The 19,079-nt window shown below is 48.4% G+C and overlaps 1 pseudogene; it reads right to left on the reverse strand.

The window, feature by feature from the left end:
• Positions 1–270: 270 nt before the first annotated feature.
• Positions 271–1,109, reverse strand: LOC147121184 (uncharacterized; annotated as a pseudogene).
• Positions 1,110–19,079: the final 17,970 nt, after the last annotated feature.

Below are 19,079 nucleotides of genomic sequence, written 5' to 3' on the forward strand. Positions count from 1 at the left end.
CACTGTTAGATCCGTGATTCTGACAGTATGATGTTTTTTCAATAACCACACGGATGCTGTAACTTAACAATAAACAGGTATTTACTGGCGGAGGATAGTCTCAAGACTGGGGGTACAGAGGCATGCGCAAGGCTTATATACAGGTGTGGTCACTGCCGGTACTACAGCATACAGGAGCTGTAAAAGTAGTTCTGCCTTAAAGGCACATACACTACACTTGTTACCCCTTAATCACTCCCTTAATCCTGCATTAAAGAACATTGAAACCATTCAGCCAACTTCTACATCAATGACATACTGACAATGCAGAATCAGAAAGGCTATAAAACCAAACTGCAGAACAAAATGTCAAATGTAAAGGCGATGAATTTAATTCCCAACGCAATAATTGCCTTCCATCCATTTCTCTCCCAAGTGTCTTTCTGATAAGGAAGTTTCCTGACTCTATTAGTCCTACAAAGTGCTGGCCTACAGTGACCTCAGCAAAGCTGGGGGAAGGCTGCTGTTGCTCATGTTGGGACCCTTGATATACCCGAGGCCGGTGACTTCTGGGTGCTCGAGCCTGGCTGTAGACTGGGGGGGCCTCATGAAAACATGCAAATTGGGGCCTTTGGCTGCAGCTGGGGCAGTCTGGACCAGCTGACTTTCTGGCACCATGGTGGTCATTGGTTAACAGGGTGGCGAAGGAGCAGACCTGCTGACATCCTGAGAGAGAGCAACGCGTACTGTTCCGATAGTGCCACTGTCACTCCCTTGGGGCTGGAATTCATCACTGCTACTGATCTGCAGGAGAGCAGACTGCAGAAGATGAGTGACTCTTTAGGTCCACCAAGGTGGAGCTTAGAGTCTGCATGGCAGTCGTTTGAGCTTCCACCGAAGCTACAAAGGCAGGTGACATTGACTGTTGTTGTGAGGGCCAAGCTGCAGCATCTCTGGATGTGGCCACTCTCTCCAAGATAGACTTCAAAGTCCTGATGGCATGTGAGATTAGACCACACCAGGATGGAAGTGGATTCCTCCATACTCTCAGGGACGGTGCTGAAACTCCTTGACAGGCCTTCCAATATCCGATATAACTGCTTGTGTGAGGTAAGCAGTTTTCTTTTCATGACTGGGCATCGCCGGCAGCGGCCCTCAGGTAAATCCTTAAAGGGGGTGTGACCGGGAGAGGGACAATCAGGGAGGGGGTCGAGGTCACGATCGGTGCGGGAACGGGGGGTAGTCAAGATCGCGATTGGAGTGGACGGCGAACGGTGGCTGACAGCGGCCCATGGTTTTAATGTGGGGTTACGAGGAGCGCTTGTTATTGAACCCAGTCCTGGGCATGATGCCGCTGGCACTGACCTTCTCAGCCACCTCTGTCCAGGTCTGCTGGATAGCTGTCCTGGGGATGCTCTTACGGGTGCTGGGGGACGGTACCACCCCGTCTTGCCCTGACCTCCTGCGACTCATCACTGTGATGAGAGTTCTGCCCAAACTGTTCCAATGAAATGTGAAAGTATTGTAAAAGGTGCATACCACCTTTAAATAGGCCTTGGGAGATGGAATTGTGTGGAGATAATGGGCGAGTTACCCATTTCCCTACGCGATTGGGTGGGCAGCTCGTCAATCATATTAAAATGAGATCTGGGAGTTAAAATTGCCCAGGCCTATCCCTGGGGAGGTCATGGGGGCCCACCTGCTGCTCTCTTGAATCCTGCCCTGAGTTACATTCAGGGCTTTAACTGTGGTATAGTTTCACAGGCCTCCTGAATCTGGTCCACACTGGTGCAATACTGTATTTGCAGTTTGGTATTTGCAGTCCATTTTTTGGTAATGAAATCATTGTGAATAAAAGAAGAAATCAGAAGCCTATAAATTATCAGGAGCATCTCAGCATAATGCCAAGTGGTGTTTGAAGCAGTCGCTTTCAAATGTTTATGCATGTGGATCCTGCTGCAAATGCTATCACATTCCTGGGCTCCCCCTGTCCTAACTTCCAAAAAAATAGGGTCACCTCCTCAAAGGAAAACGCCGCTATCATTGCAAAGAAAAAAGTCTGCTGATCTTGTACAGCAATATGAATAACTTGCTAGAAAGTCAATGGATGCAGGAAAATTCAGAAATATCAGCGTGTTGGCGTCATTTTTGGGATCCCCTCATGAACTCGCCCACCTCCTTCAAGGTCCAGGGACCCCTGATTGAAAACTTATGGTTTACAGAATATTGCACTCCTTGGTGGTTTAATTGGATTTGCAAGGAAATCGATGGCAGTACATTGCTAGAAAGCACATAGGGCTGGAGTGTGTTACCTGCCTGATAGGTGCCAGGTACCAGTGTGATACTACTTTTTCCCAGAAATGGTTGACTTGGCACAGAACTCGTGAATTTGCAGATGTTTTATAGCAATTGTGAAAAATTGATATCACATCATTGCTTTCCAGCTAGAGCAATGCCAACATTTTTATGGTATTTCAGAACTTCTTCCCTGAAATGTCTTTTCAGTATTCAGTCCTCTTTGCAAGCACTTTTTACTTTGCTTTGGTTGTTTTGGGAAAGTGAGGCGAGAACAGCCTTCTGCTGCTGCTCTCCCATGTTTACTGTTCCACTTGGTGCCACTTTCCCATCAGGCATACAGTAGAAGTGGAGCTGGTAAATCTGGCAGCTGTTCCCAGGACCCATGAAAAAGTAGGTCTCCATTACTGTTGGAACAAGTTGGACTCAGGCTGTTTACATTTCTAAGTGTAGACGACAAGGGCAGAATTGGGCATTTGCCATCAGCTGCACTTTTACATATTAAAAATACCATATATTACAGGAGTGCAACCAACAGCAGACAAGCCGTTCTCCCTCCATGGGTGATACTCCATTGTGTAAATGCCCCCATGGTCAAACAGATGGGCCTCAAAATGTATGGTAAGGTTACGACCATTGCCTTTAGGTTTATTTTGACCCTTTTATTTAGTCAGTGCTTTCACTGTCTTAATACTTTTTCAAGGAGATATTTCCTGTCCACATCCTTACAGTGACTGTTAAAAATTCAATTTTTCTTCTATTGATTTATTATTTAATTGCACTTTGCTCTATATTCCATCACAATCTCAAGTTTTTGCCATTTTAAATTGGTCTTCTGCTGTGGAATATTGCTCATCGGTCGTGGGGAAAATGCTAGAGTCCATTATAAAAGATGTAACAGCAGCGCACTTGGAAAACAGTGACAGGATAGGACAAAGTCAACATGGATTTACAAAAGGTAAATCATGCTTGACTAATCTACTGGAATTTTTTGAGGATGTAACTGGTAGAATAGATAAGGGAGAACCAGTGGATGTGGTGTATTTAGAATTTCAGAAGGCTTTCGATAAGGCCTTGCATAAGAGACTAGCGTGTAAAGTTAAAGCACATGGGATTGGGGGTAAGGTACTGTCTTGGATAGAGAACTGGTTGGCAGACAGGAAGCAAAGAGTTGAAATAAACGGGTCTTTTTCCGAGTGGCAAACAGTGACTAGTGGGGTACCGCAGGGATCGGTGCTAGGACCCCAGCTATTCACAATATATATAAATGATGATCTAGACAAAGGAACTAGATGTAATATCTCCAAGTTTGCAGACGACACAAAGCTGGGTGGGCGTGTGTGCTGTGAGGAAGGTGCAGAGAAACTCCAGTACGATTTGGACAGGTTGGGTGATTGGGCAGATGCATGGCAAATGCAGTATATTGTGGATAAATGCGAGGTTATCCACTTCGATGGCAAAAACAGGAAGACAGATTATTATCTGAACGGCAATTGATTGGGAAAAGGGGAAGTGCAATGAGACCTGGGTGTCCTTGTGCATCAGTCGCTGAAGGTAAGCTTGCAGGTGCAGCAGGCGGTTAAGAAGGCAAATGGTATGTTGGCTTCATAGCGAGAGGATTTGAGTACAGGAGCAAGGAAGTCTTGCTGCAGTTGTACAGGGCCTTGGTGAGACCACACCTTGAGTATTGTGTGCAGTTTTGGTCACCTTATCTGAGGAAGGATGTTCTTGCCATGGAGAGAATGCAATGAAGATTCACCAGACTGATACCTGGGATGGCAGGAATGACGTATGAGGAGAGATTGGGTCGATTAGGCTTATATTCGCTAGAGTTTAGAAGAATGAGAGGGGATCTCATTGAAACTTATAAAATTCTAACAGGACTAGACAGACTAGATGCAGGAAGGATGTTCCCGATGGCGGGGGAGTCCAGAACCAGGGGTCACAGTCTAAGGATAAGGGGCAAGCCATTTAGGACTGAGATGAGGAGGAATTTTATCACCCAGAGAGTGGTGAACCTGTGGAATTCTCTGCCACACAGGGCAGTTGAGGCCAATTCATTAAATATATTCAAGAAGGAGTTGGATATATTTCTTAAGGCTAAAGGGATCAAGGGATATGGGGAGAAAGCAGGGACAGGGTACTGAATTTGGATGATCAGCCATGATCTCATTAAATGGCGGAGTGGGCTCGAGGGGCCGAATGGCCTACTCCTGCTCCTATCTTCTATGTTTCTATGTTTCAACAGATGCCTATTTTTAATTATGACCATAAATGATACCCTGTCATTTTATGTCATGTGACAGGAAGAGGGATTTAAACAAGAAGATTGGTGAAAGGGCTGTAAACAGGAAGTTATTGTCATGCTGCTATTTCAGCAGGATATTTAGTATCCTGTAGATATTATTCTATGAGCTACAACATCTTCACTGTTTTTGAAAGTGATCAGTTGCAATTTGGTGAATGTTGTTCCATATTACAGTACCAGAGCTCAGTACACAGCTGTGTGCTAACAGATATATAACCCTGCAGCTATAGAGTTAGCACATTAGTGAAGTAATACAACTTTACAGCTAAACTTCAAATACAAACTATAAGTTGCTTATTCCAATCATTCATTTTAACAATTGGAAACATTCAATCAAAACTGTTCCAGTCCTGACCTCCCCTTAATCTTCACCCCTTCTTTCCTGAAGATGATGCCTCTTGCTGTGGTATAGTTTCACAGGTAACTGTATATCTTGCCCAAGTGAATATTCTTGATGTGTGTGCATAGACAGGTAGCATTGGCAGGCTATAACCTAGGGGAAGGGGGACATCACAATCAAACCTTATCCTAGCCTCACCTGACATTCACAGGTGTACATTTTCCACAGGGGTCACTGAATTCCAATCCGGACCAAGAATATTTACTGAATTTAGATCTCCAAAGGGCACTGTATCCAATTGTTGTTCCCCTACTGCTGATACTGGCTAATTTAGCACAGACTGGATATTTAATCCTGGCCCTTTCTGGTCTCCATGGTTCAGGAGCATTTGGGACAATATCTTTTACTGGAGCCCTCAAGAAACTATTCAGTTTTGAATTGTTTTTGTGAATATTGATATACTGTGCAATGACACTGACGCTCCAATTCATTTAGGAGCTGAATTTCCTCGCCTGTTGCAGCACAAAACTCTCTAATCTGAGTTGGCAAGGGTGGAATTTGTGATGGGACCTAGTTACGTGTTGTTCCCTTCATTTTTTCCACCCATCAAAATTTCACTGGGCCTAGGGGCTGTCGCATATGAATTGGCATATTATGACAATGGACAAATTAAGGAAATATGTTACAGGACACATTTCTTAACATTTTACGCCTTAGCAACACTGAGCGTGAGGGTTGCCTTATGTGTCCCTGGGATCCAGTGTTGCTAAGGGCCTCAGGGTAATTTAAAATTTAAAAGACTGTTTCAGAAGTGCAATTGATCAAAAAAGAAAAATACTGTCCGTGTTACTATTGTGTGCTATACCTCATCATTTACCATCTAATGTTTCAAAGAGCCCATCATTTTAAAGTGACTTATTAAGATTAAATTTAACTGTGGTCTGTTTACTTAAGTAAAACTTAACAGTACTACCTTTATAACCCTGTGCTTGGTATTAAAAATATTTTTATATGAAAGTAAATGAAATCAATCCTATTTTTAATGCTTACTTTGGAAGGCACACAAAATGTCTTAGCGCAAAGAATGTATAATAAAGAAGTTTTGTATGGTTTCTGTGTTAATAAGAGAAGCCATAAAGAAATATACATTATATATCATAAGATGTGGTACATGAGAGTTATGGTGAGAGCCTACTGTACAGTTTAAAAATGAATTGATTTAATATGCAGCCAATCTTCTATTTATATACACTTGTAGCATTGCTCACAGTGAGTGGAAGGATATGCTGATTCATTGGCCTAGAAATTCGGTTTTGGCGCAGCGAGGGCTTTAGCGCCGGAAGTTAGTGCTGGCGCTAAGTCCCCCTGCGCGCGCCAAAAATTCAGTAGCGCCGCGCCCAAACGGCTGCCGGCGCTACTGAGGGGTCTCAGCGCCTCAAAACTGGCGCCACGCGCCGCATTGCGGCGCTATTCCGGCGCTGCGGCGCCCGCTGCGGTGCGGCAGGCTCGGGAAGTGCAGGCCTCCTCCTTCCGTTAAGGAGGAGCTGCCTGCACCCGGCCGCGGCCCGCGATAATCTTTTTAAAAATGAGCCCGGCACCTCGGACAAGTGCCGGGCTTGCTTCTGTTCCGGGGGGGGGGGCGGGGGGAAGTCCGGGGAGGGAGCTGCGGCCAGGCGGCCGGCGGGAAAGTGGCCGGCCGCCGCGGGGCCTTTAATGCGCCGGCGCAAAGCTCTGTAAGGCACCTCTGCCAGAACGTTGCTTGCGGCTGCCACGGGCGAGGCGGCCGCAACTCAATTTCCGAGTTCGGGCGGTATACCATGGCAACCGGGACGCTGCGCACACCGATGACGTCATCGGTGCCGGCGCAGTGCTACCGGCCTAACGCCGATTTAGGGCCCCTGTCAATTTCTAAACTGGCCATAACTTCGGCGCTAGGCCCTCTAGCGCCTCAAAAGCGGCGCTAAGGCCAGTGAATTTCTAGGCCATTGTTTTTTAAGAAAGGGGGCTAATTTTGATTTTTGATGACAGTGTAAAACAGGTGATTACGGAACAGCCGCCCATTATACCTCTCCTGATTTTCATTTCCATGAATCTGATCTGATATCTCCTGTTTTATGCTATCACCAAAAGTTAAAATTACTCCGGGTATGTTTGTTATGTACACACAATGGCGTAGAAATTGGAGCTTGTTGTGGCCATTTTACTAGTGTAAAATGGGCACAACAAGAAAGAAAGACTTGCAATTATTTAACGCCTTTCACGACCACCGGACATCTCAAAGCACTTTACAGCCAATTAAGTACTTTTTGAAATGTAGTCATTGTTGTAATGTAGGAAACGCAGCAGCCAATTTGTGCACAGCAAGCTCCCACAAACAGCAATGTGATAATGACCAGATAATGGCCTAGAAATTCAGTCTGGACACTTTTAGGGCGCTAAACTCGGGCGTTCGCTAAAGTTAGCGCCCGCCAGAAAGTGTAGGCCACATCGCCGAAATTCAGTAGAGTTGGCCAAGAGTTTGGCCGAGCGCTGAAACTGGTGTTGCAATGCTCTCTTCAGGCGCTAAGCCGGCGATGCGGCCTGATAACGCCGAGGCCGGGCGCAGCGCAGGTGCGGTCATGTTTTGATTGACAGCAGACACCCTGACGCCGGCCAGCTCTTAAAGGGAGAAGGGTCGACTTTGACTGCTGCCACGCCCTGCATACTGGAGCCCTGCAGCTAGGCCTCAACACTGCTGGTGGGCCAAAATAGCGCCTGGAGCCATGGAGAGGGCCCGTGAACGAGCGCAGCGCTTCTCAGAGCATGCTCTGAGGGTGCTGATTAATGGTGTCGAAAACAAAAGAGAGATCTTGTGCCCGGACAGTGGCAAGAAGGCTCCCAGGAGCCAGTACAGGAAAGCCTGGAGGAAAATCGCCCGCAGGGTGTCATCCACCTGCGATGTCCCCAGGAGTGCGGACCAATGCCGCAAGAAGTACAACAACCTCACTCGGATGGTGAAGGTGAGTACCCTTTCCAGTGTCCTCCTCATCCTTGCATGTGCACCTCACATTATGGGCAAAGGGACCTCAAAGGACTAATGGGCAGCCCTCCTCCCGCAGCAATGGCACTGGCATGATCATCAATAGCACTTTCTGCACTTAACACACTGGCCAAGCTATTCGACCATGGGAGGCAGTGCACACAGCAACAGGGCACCACACTGGCCAAGCTATTCGACCATGGGAGGCAGTGCACACAGCAACAGGGCACCACACTGGCCAAGCTATTCGACCATGGGAGGCAGTGCACACAGCAACAGGGCACCACACTGGCCAAGCTATTCGACCATGGGAGGCAGTGCACACAGCAACAGGGCACCACACTGTACTTAGAGGCCGTCCTTTCTCTTGCAGGCCAAGCTGGCGCGGAATTTGAGGAGCCAGTCTGACACCGGTGGAGGCCGTCCCGAGTACCAGGCGCTCAGTGAGCTGGAGGAGAGCGTGGCTCGACTCATGCGTGCCCGGGTGACTGGCCCTGTTGCGATCGGAGATGCGGACCCTGTACTGGGACCCACTGGTAAGGACATGACCGGTTGGACCTCTGTCGTTGCCCTTGCGCTTCAGATCTACATCCTTTCGCACTGACCGTCAAATGCGCATAATGCCACCACTCAGGCCTCCCTCGCTGACGCCCTGTCCTCACTCTAAAGCTACTCTTGTGCCTTCCTGCTTTCAGCTGCTGAGGAGGAGGTGGTCCCTGAAGCTCAGATTGCCAGGCCCTTGGAGGAGGAGGACGACGAGGACCAGGAGGAAGGCGGCACATCGGGGGAACCCTTATCCGCGCCAGGGGATGGCAATGGAGGGGAGACGTCTGGCCTGCAGGAGAGCCAGGGGGAAGTGTTGCAGGGGAGGGCAGATCCTGGGCCCAGTGGGCTCGAGGCACGCGGGAAGGGTCCGGCAGCACGCCGGCCTTCTCCCCAGAGGGGGGAGGTGTTGCAGGGGAGGGCAGATCCTGGGTCCAGTGGGCTCGAGGCACGCGGGAAGGGTCGGCCAGCTCGGCGGCCTTCTCCCCAGAGGGAGAGTCCGCCCTCCAGTCCGGAGACGGTCCTCGCCCAGGAGGTGCGCCTCCTCGATGAGATGTTGGTGGCGTCTGAGCGGCGCCACCAGGAGTTCATGGGGGTTGTGCAACAGATGCCTCAGGCCATTGAGTCCCTGGCTCATAGTGTGGTCGCTTTCGGGGAATCACAGGCCAGGGGGGTCGAACAACTCGCGGCAGCGCACGACAGGGGTGTCCAGCAACTCGCGGCAGCCCAGGATGCGACTCGCGAGATGAGTGGTGCCGTCCAGACACTGGCAGAGCTGATGCGGGCACATACCAGGGCAGTTCGGGCACTCACTTCTGCCACACTCGCTGTGGCGCGGAAGCATCGCCAGGGCACCCGCCGCCCTGCTGCAGCACAGCGGTCTGGCCTCCACCAGATTGCTGCGCTTGCTGCACTGCCAGCCCGGCTGAGTGCCAGTGTCTCTGGCGAGCAGCGCGCGCCTGCCATCAGCCAGCTTGCCCCCATTGGTGCAGCCGACACTGCCACTCCCCCAGCCAAGGTGCGACGAGCTGCTGCTGAGACTGATGCTGGCCAGCCACAGCTGCAGCAGTCAGCAGCCAGCCCCTCCCGGGCCGGGCCTCGTCTAGGCCGACCCCCAAGGGCATCTGCCGACACGCATTGTGGCCCTCATGAGCCTTCCCCCAGCCTTGCCACACGCGCAGGGCCCAGGTTGAGGCGGAGCAGCAGGTCGGGCAGGGGCCAGAGAAGCCTGTCTAAGGACTCGCCCTCTCGGCACACCCATTAGAGTGTGGTGATAGGGGTTTTTTTTATATTGGGGGGCTTGTGTTCTGGGGGGGCATTATTTTGGTAAGTCCGAGGATCAAGGCATTTTTTGTTTTTATGGGGGTGTTTGTGTTGTGGAGGGGGGGGCTTATTTTTGTAAGGCCGATGATGAAGGCCATTTGGATGGGCAAGTTTTGTTAGTCCTCCCCAGGTTTTGGGAGTGACAGAAGTTGTTGACTGTTTTTTGGGGGTCTTGTCTGTTTTTCTGTTTCATGTGGGAAGGGCCCTGAGTTTGTGAAATAAAGCTTTTTATTTATTCAGCATGTCCACGTCTCAGGTTTCAAGTGGTTGTTGCGTTAACCGGCTGAGGGCTTGCGGTGCGGCTGCCTTCAGGTGCGTTCATTGCCACAGCCCATTCCCTGACAGGGGGGCCTAGAAGTGTCGATCAATAAGCCCCCGGCGGACGGCCCTTGGACCTTGTGGCTCCCTCCTGGGCTGGTACTCCTCCTCCTCCTCCTCCTCCTCATGGTCCTCCTGCTCGTCCTCCTGAGGTGGTGGTGCAATGTCAGGTGGCAGTGCCTGAGTCCTGCGGATAGCCAGGTTGTGCAGCATGCAGCACACGACGACGAACTGGGAGACTCTATCCGGCGAATACTGTAGAGATCCGCCGGAACGATCCAGGCAGCGGAACCGTTGCTTGAGGACGCCTATCGTTTGCTCTATGATGTTCCTTGTGGCTTGATGGCTTTCGTTGTATGCCTCCTCCGCTGGGGTCCTGGGCGCGCGGAGCGGGGTCATGAGCCATGTACACAAAGGGTAGCCCTTGTCCCCGATAAGCCATCCCCTTGGTGGAGGCTGTGCCTCGAACATGTCAGCCACAGTAGTCTGGCGCAGGATAAATGCATCGTGGCTGCTTCCTGGGAAGCGGGCATTGACAGCTAGGATGCGCTGCCTGTGGTCACACACCAGCTGTACATTTAGGGAATGGTAGCCCTTCCGGTTGCAGTAATCCTCGGCATTGTGGATAGGTGCCCGCATAGCCACATGCGTGCAGTCAATGGCGCCCTGCACCATGGGGAAGCGCGCGATCCTGGCAAATCCAACTGCACGCTGCTCCTGCCTCTGTTGGGTCATGGGGAAGGAGATGAATTGGTGTCTCCTCGCGAAAAGTGCATCGGTGACCTGCCGGATGCAGCGATGCGCGGCGAACTGGGAGATGTTCGCTATGTCCCCAGCAGCGGCTTGGAAGGAGCCGCTTGCATAAAAGTTCAGAGCCACCGTGACCTTCACTTCCACCGAGAGAGACGTCCTGCACATCAGCTGTGGATGCAGATCTCTGTGAAGCAGCTGGCAGATCTCTGCAACCACCTCCCTTCTGAAGCGCAGCCTCTTAACACAATGCGCCGCAGTCATGGTGAGATAGGACACCTGCTGCCGGTATTGCCTGAGTGGGTAAGGCCTACGTTGCCGACGCCTGATGGCCCCTCTGTGTCTAGGCATGGCTGGCCCTCTCTCACAGCATCTGCGAGCCCTTCGCACATAATGCTGCAACTGAGGGTTGGACCCCCATACAGCCCCCATAATAAAGTTGAAAACAGTGAAATCAAATGAATCAAATGTCAAAGCACTGGCCAGAAGCCAAAAATACCTCTCCTATGTTGTCCCAAATCAGTAAGCTCTGTCCCTTGGTCTCTGTCCAGAAATCCAAAGCAGTAAAGTCATTGCAGCAAAATGGCTGGGCTTTATAGGTCAGTGTAAGTGCCCTTTAATTAGCGCTCCCCGAGGCCCACAGGGCCTCTGTTGCGTTCCACTTCACAGTTCCTAGCAGCGCCACGCCCACATTGGGCAGGCGCCACTGAATTTCCGGTTTGGGGCGCACAAACAGCGTTGCACGACGAAATGACGTCATAAGCTCCGCGCGCAGCTGAGCGGGCGCAAACACTTTGCGCTGGCGCTAAATGTCAACTGAATTTGGGCGTTGGCGCAGATCGGTCTGCGCCCGGGCGCTAAGTGCCTAGCGCTGGAAATATACCCCTCTTATGGCGTTACCGGCTGGCGCAACCAACTGAATTTTTGTTTTATGTTATATTGATTGAGCGATACATATTGGCCAGGACACTGGGGATAACAAAGGCCAACGTAGGAACCAAATCCTGTGCCTCAAGGATGCCTGAAAGACATCTGACCTGAAATTGGGTTGGGCCATCTTTCAGGCATCCCTGGCGGCCGCCTAAAACATGCATTTGGTCCCTTACATATATAAATGAGGGGCCAAATGCCTGTTTTAGGCCCCCTTACAGTAATTAGTCTGCAAGGAGTGGGGCAGTCATCAGGGTTCTGCAGCGGCCGCCAACAAAAGCTTTGTTTCTTTTCCAGAATTGTCGCTGTGGAACCAGGATGAGCAGAAGTGCTCTCCTGACTCCACAGTATTTACAATCACTCCCCTTCCCGTTCCGAGACTTACCTTCAGGCCAAAACCCATTCCGTCAAGTGAGGAGGACTTTGCACATTTGGGAAAAGGAAAGTTCAACATTCCCCCAACTGTGAAAATTTGTGGGGTTTGGAGGATGGAATGTTTTGGCCAACACTGCATCAGGACAACAATGCTGTGTTGATGTGTGGTGTGTTCTTGGGCTATTCATTGTCACCATCTCTCTCGGGCCAGAGAGAGAGAGACAGATGGACAGATGGACAGACAGACAGGCAGAGAGAGATCAACAAAAATAGTCATTGGGAGAACAGAGATTGGGCAGAAAAAGAGAACGGGAGGATAGAAACAAAAAGATTAGAGATAGAAAGAGAGAGATTGGGGACAGAGAGAAAATCAGCGACAGAGAGAGAGATTCGGGGAACAGTGAGAGATCAAGGGAACAGAGAGAGAGTTGGGGTAGAAACAGAAAAAGAAAGAAATTGACAGGATAGAGAGAGAGACTGCAGGCTATGGGGGCAATTTTTTCAATGGGGAGCTTTTGGAGGCGGGACTCCCACTTGTCGGGTTTTAGTCCCACCTCCATCAACTTCTGGCCAACCCACGCTATTTTCCCTTGATTGACCTTGTGAAATAAAGAATAGATTGCCTTTCAAAAGCTAGGCTTCATTAACCTTAAAAAACCAGCAGTACATGTTGAGCACCCAGTCTCAACCAAACTGTAGAAAACTGAATTTAAGATGGCCACCACAGGTCACATGGAATCAACTAACCAATAAGTTTACAGCATATATCTCAAGGCAGGAAAACAGGCAACCAATTACAATGCTTCTTATAAAACAAGAATAATCACCACATTCAGCCCTCCTTTTAAAATATACTTCAACCTAGGTAGCCTTTACAGTTTACAATTAGTTATTTATGACTAGAGCAATACATGTATAATGCCTTCAACAATTTTAAAATTTTACTATTAAATTATTAATTATTTTAAAAGTCCATTTTTAATCGGTCGACCGGATATCTTGTTCGTGTCAACCTTCTTAGCCTTGGTGGAGTTCCTTGCCCTCCCACACCAGGAGACACAGAAATATCTTCTGCAGGGAGGCTATCAATATCCCGATTATCAACGGTTTCTGGATTGGAAGTCCCATTAGAAGGTAGACTGGGAGGGCCATGAACATCCATCGGAGGCAGACTAAGAGAATTGTAAGTGTCTGCAATAGGATTGGAAATGTTTGTAGTATCTGTGATGACATCAACATTATCTGAATTATGGCTATTGTTAATGTCCTCAGGAGAGGGCTGGCCACCACAAGGAGCTAAGTCTTTAACTGAAACCGTACTTTCTTTCCCATCTTGGAATCGAATGTGAGCATATTGGGAATTTGCCTCCAATAGCTCCACCTCCTCCACTAAAGGATCATACTTTGACAGTCTAACATGGCGTCAGAGCAGCACAGGTCCCTGCATAGTAAGCCACGAAGGTACCGAATATCCCGTAGTGGATCTCCGCGGATAATTGACGAGCCTTTCATGGGGGGTCACATTAGTAGCCGTTGAAAGCAATGATCTAATGGAATGCAGGGCATCAGGCAGTACCATTTCCCACTGTGTATTCTTAAGGTTCCGGGATGTCAAAGCCAACATAACTGCCTTCCAGATCACCCCATTGTATCGTTCGCACTGTCCATTACCCTGGGGATTATACGGGGTAGTTCTGCTAGTAGAAATTCCCCGACTCTGGAGGTATTCCTTCAACTGGGAAGACATAAAAGAACTTCCCTGATCCGAATGGATATACGCAGGCATCCCAAAGATGACAAAAAGTTGAGTCAGACATTTAATAACTGTAGCAGCTGATACATCTGCACAAGGAAAAGCAAAAGGGAACCTTGAAAACTCATCCACAACAGTAAATATATATCGATTCTGAGTCGTTGAAGGAAGAGGCCCCTTAAAATCAACGCTCAGGCGTTCAAAGGGAGAAGTAGCCTTTATAAGATGAGCTCGTTGAGGCTTAAAGAAATTCGGTTTACACCGGGCGCAGACAGAGCATGACGAAGTCATCCGCTTGACGTCTTCAACTGAAAAGGGCAAATTCTTACTGCGTACGAAGTGTATCATCCTCGTAACACCAGGATGGCACAAAGCATTATGAAGATTAATAAGCGTATCTCCGTGAAGCACAGAACAATAAGCCCTCGCCAGCGCATCAGCGGCAACATTATCCTTCCCCGGACGATAGACTATATCGAAATGGTAGCATGCCAACTCGATCCTCCACCTCATTATTTTATCATTCTTAATCTTTCCGAAATGTTTGACATCAAACATGAAGGACACAGATTTTTGGTCAGTTACTAACGTAAAATGTCGCCCAGATAAATAATGTCTCCATTTACGCAGTGCTTCTACTATTGCGTACGCCTCTTTCTCTATTGATGAATGTCTCTGCTCACTATTGCTCAGAGCACGTGAGAAAAAGGCCACAGGTCTTCCATTTTGGTTCTGGGTAGCCCCAATTGCAAAATCGGAAGCGTCCGTCTCAATCACAAAGGGAACCTGCTCATCAATAGAATGCACAACTGCTCCTAAAATATCCTTTTTAAGATTATCAAAACACATCCTGGCCTCCCATGATAGAGGATATGTCGTAACCCGAATAAGGGGCTGGATCTTCTGCGAGAAGTTTGCAATCCAATTAGAATAATAAGAAAACAGTCCAACAACTCGTTGCAAGGCCTTAGAATTAGTAGGGCAAGGTAAATCAATCAGTGGTCGCAGCCGTTCTGGATCTGGTTTAATCTTGTTTCCCGAGATAATATACCCCAGTAAATTTACCTCGGTGGTCGAAAAGATACACTTCTCTTTATTGAAAGTTAAGCCAACTTTTTCCGCAACTTGAAGGAATCTTTCTAGATTAAAATCGTGCTCCACCCTTGATTTGCCACACACCGTGATGTCATCTAAATATGAGAAGGTGTCAGAGAGAGAATTATCACTTATAAAAGCATCCATTGTCCGTTGAAAACAGGCGACACCGTTAGTAACACCGAATGGTACTCGGCAAAACTGGTACAGCTTTTCGCCAGCTTCAAAGGCCGTATATGGTTTGTCCCTCTTAGCAATAGGAATCTGATGATAAGCACTCTTTAGATCAATAGTGCTAAAAATCTTATATTGAGATACTTTATTGATAAGCTCATCAATCTTAGGCGGGGGTACACATCTAATTGAGTATACCTGTTAATAGTTTGAGAGTAGTCTATCACCATTCGCTTCTTATGTCTCTCATTAGTGGTGACAACTACCTGTGCCCGCCAGGGCAAAAAACTAGGTTCAATGATTCCTTCCGATAAAAGACGTTGAACTTCAGAATTAATAAATTCTTTATCCTGACTGCTATACCTTCTTGACTTGGTAGCAATTGGCTTACAATCCGGCATCAAATTGGAAAAAAGTGATAATGGAGAAATGAATAAAGAAGTTAATCCACAAATAGACAAAGGTGGCTTGGTTCCTCCGAAAGAAAGACTGAGGGACTCATGTAATTGAAGCACATCATGACCAATCAAAATGTCCGCACAGAGATTAGGCAGAACGGATAGGCGTATATCAGTATACGTATTACCTAGGAGAATTAATTTCACAAGGCAACAACCAGCTACTTGTGAGGTGAGAGTCGTCTGAGCCATACACACCTGATAGGAAACAGGCAAAATTTTCAAACGCTTCTCCCTCACAAACTGAAGACTTATAAAGCTCTCAGTACTGCCCGTATCTATAAGGGCCTTCACTTCTAACCCATTAACTTGGGCCATAGCTATAGCTTTGTTTAGGCCATGGGAAAAGGCGGCAGAAACTGATGCAATAAACGCCCTATCTAAAGGCTGAATGGTCGCAGAGGAGGCAACCGATTTGCAAACACGTGCGTAATGACCTCCCTTGCCGCATTTACTACACACAGCCTCCCGGGCAGGGCACTTCAGACGGGGGTGCCGGGCGTTCCCGCAAAAATAACACTTCTGAATCCGAGAGGCAACAGCTGCCGAAGTAGAAACTGTTTCGGAATCTGGCAAACCACTCCTATTAAATCCACGTAACTCCCTTTCATCCGGAACTGCCGAAACCACGGTTGCAGGCCGATCAAAAAGAGCATAAGAATCCGAACTTCTCTGAGCCAAATCCAATGTAGAGGCTTGCTCAAAAGCACTCTTAAGATCCAAGATCTTATTTTCTAATAACCGCTGACGAATTGATCTAGACAGTAATCCATTAATAAATGCATCCCGTACCGACTCTTCCCTATGTTCTTCTGCAGACACGGCCTTATAATTACAGTTAGCACCAAGGCGCCGGAGTGCTTGTAAATAAGCATCCAAGGATTCTCCCGCCTGCTGCCTACGGGCAGATAAAAGGTGACGTGCAAATACCTCATTTTTGGGTTTAACAAATTTTTTTTCCAACGTAGCAATAGCCAATTCATAAGTTTCACAGTCCAAAATATACTTATACACATCCGGAGCAATGTAGTTGATTAGTATATCCAACTTATTTAGAGATTGCTGATCCAACACACCCAAAAAGTTTTTAAATGTACGATACCAATGTTTCCATTGATCATCCACTCCTGCAGAATTAGGGTCAGCATTAAATCGTTCCGGTCGAAGATATCGTTCCATTATAGCAAAAGGTTAATAAATTGAAATAAGGAATAGATTACCTTTCAAAAGCTAGGCTTTATTAACCTTAAAAAACCAGCAGTACATGTTGAGCACCCAGTCTCAACCAAACTGTAGAAAACTGAATTTAAGATGGCCACCACAGGTCACATGGAATCAACTAACCAATAAGTTTACAGCATATATCTCAAGGCAGGAAAACAGGCAACCAATTACAATGCTTCTTATAAAACAAGAATAATCACCACACCTTGTTAAGCCCACTCAGCGGGCTTAGCAGGCCAATTAAGGGAATGCCGGTTACAGAGAACGTCAGCGTATGACGTTTCATCTGTCAAAAAATTTTGACAGATGAATTGTCATCATTTGACAGCTCTGTGTGACAACACGCCAGGTAAGTGTGGAGTGAACACCAGCGAGCTGGAGGCTTCATAGCTGCAACTGCAGTGTAAAAGCTGCACTCTCAAATCTGGTCATTTAGGTTGCTGATTGAATAATTTGGGGGGCACATTCTGTGTTTAGGCTGTAAGTAGGCTATTGTGTTGTGCACTATAGATCCACTGTAACCTCATCGAAGCGGGGAGCAGCCTTAAGTTTGTGCGCTGCCATACCTGCAGCAGCCAGCACTTCAGGGAACAAAACAGAAATGAATCTGCAGAGGGGACATGGCCCCTTTAAATAATCAGTCCAACATCGCTTCATCAGACGCGAGCAACTGACCTGCACCCAGCAATTGCCTTGGAGAACCCGCCGTTGGCCTTAACGAGGCCAATCAACGCAAAATTTCAACTGCAGGGCGGCAGGATCAGGGAGCGGGTCCGGAACTTGCCGAACAGCGGACCCGCCACCATTCTGCCTCCAGGCGCAAAATCGCGGCCGTTGTGGGGACAGAAAAAGAGGTTCAGTGACAGAAACAGTGGGTGGATGGAGGTCATGATGTGCATAAGTTATACAATGACTGTTTTGGACAGGCTCGATGGATTAGCTGGCCTTTTCCTGTCCTTCATTTTCATTCATGTTTTATACTCCTTATCAATCACTAATATATAATCAGTCTGACTCCTGTTATATGCTAGCTTGGTTTGATGCAACTTTTGCACCTACTCCTTGTTACTGCCTTTATTTCGTAAATGATAAGATGCTTCTAAAATGATTTTTGTGAAGCTCTAAATGTCGTCGGATCTGTTACTGTCCTCCGGCAATAATACTAACATTTAGCTCGGGCTTTGTGCCAAATTGGCATTGACTGCTCTGACATTGTTAACATTTCAAATCTGCTCGTGTAAGATTGTTTCTCAATTTTACTTTAATTGCTGTCAAGTAAACAGATTTTATGCTGGATAAAAACCTTCATAAATTATCACAAATATTTAATTAATAAACAGTAATAAAAAATGACATTGGACTGAGAATCTGTGGGCTGTAGTTATGTCAGGGCCGTGCCCATTGGTGCCCTCCAGTGTTGGCTGTGTCAGAATTTGCAGTGAGATGGCACCTCATTTGCATGGTGCTGGTGCAACTATGGGCTTGGGACCTTACGTGTCCCATGTTGCTGGAATTTCTGGTGTCTGCCACCCAAGACCTCATTTACTGTTGCCTTGGTCCCTGTGTAAGAGGATTGATATTAAGGCCTAGAAATTGAGTGCCCTTAGCGCCGATTTTGCGGCGCTAGAGGGCCTAGCGCTGCATTTGGCGCCGGCGCCGAAATTGCCTGGGGCCCTTACGCCACGGTAGACCGGTAGCGCTGCGCCGGCACCGATGACGTCATCGGTGTGCGCAGCGTCCCGGTTGCCATGCCGACGGGCCCCAGCGCCGAAATTCAGTTGCGGCCGCCTCGCCCGTGACAGCCGCAACTAAGACTCTGGCAACAGAGTCTTACGAGTCTTTGCGCCGGCGCATTAAAGGCCCCGCGGCGGCCGGCCGCCTGGCCGCAGCTCCCTCCCCGGACTTCCCCCCCGCCCCCCCCGGAACAGAAGCAAGCCCGGCACTTGTCCGAGGTGCCGGGCTCATTTTTTAAAAGATTTTCGCGGGCCGCGATCGGGTGCAGGCAGCTCCTCCTTAAGGGAAGGAGGAGGCCTGCACTTCCCGAGCCTGCCGCACCGCATCGGGTGCCGCAGCGCCGGAATTGCGGCGCGAAACGGCAGTTAGCGCCGATTTACCGCTGCAAAGACCCTTCAGTAGCGCCGGCAGCCGTTTGGGCGCGGCCCTGCTGAATTTTTGGCGCACGCAGGGGGACTTAG

Source organism: Somniosus microcephalus, chromosome 3, assembly GCF_052327205.1.
Source record: "Somniosus microcephalus isolate GS21.2 chromosome 3, FLI_Smic_1.0, whole genome shotgun sequence".
NCBI lineage: Eukaryota > Metazoa > Chordata > Chondrichthyes > Squaliformes > Somniosidae > Somniosus > Somniosus microcephalus.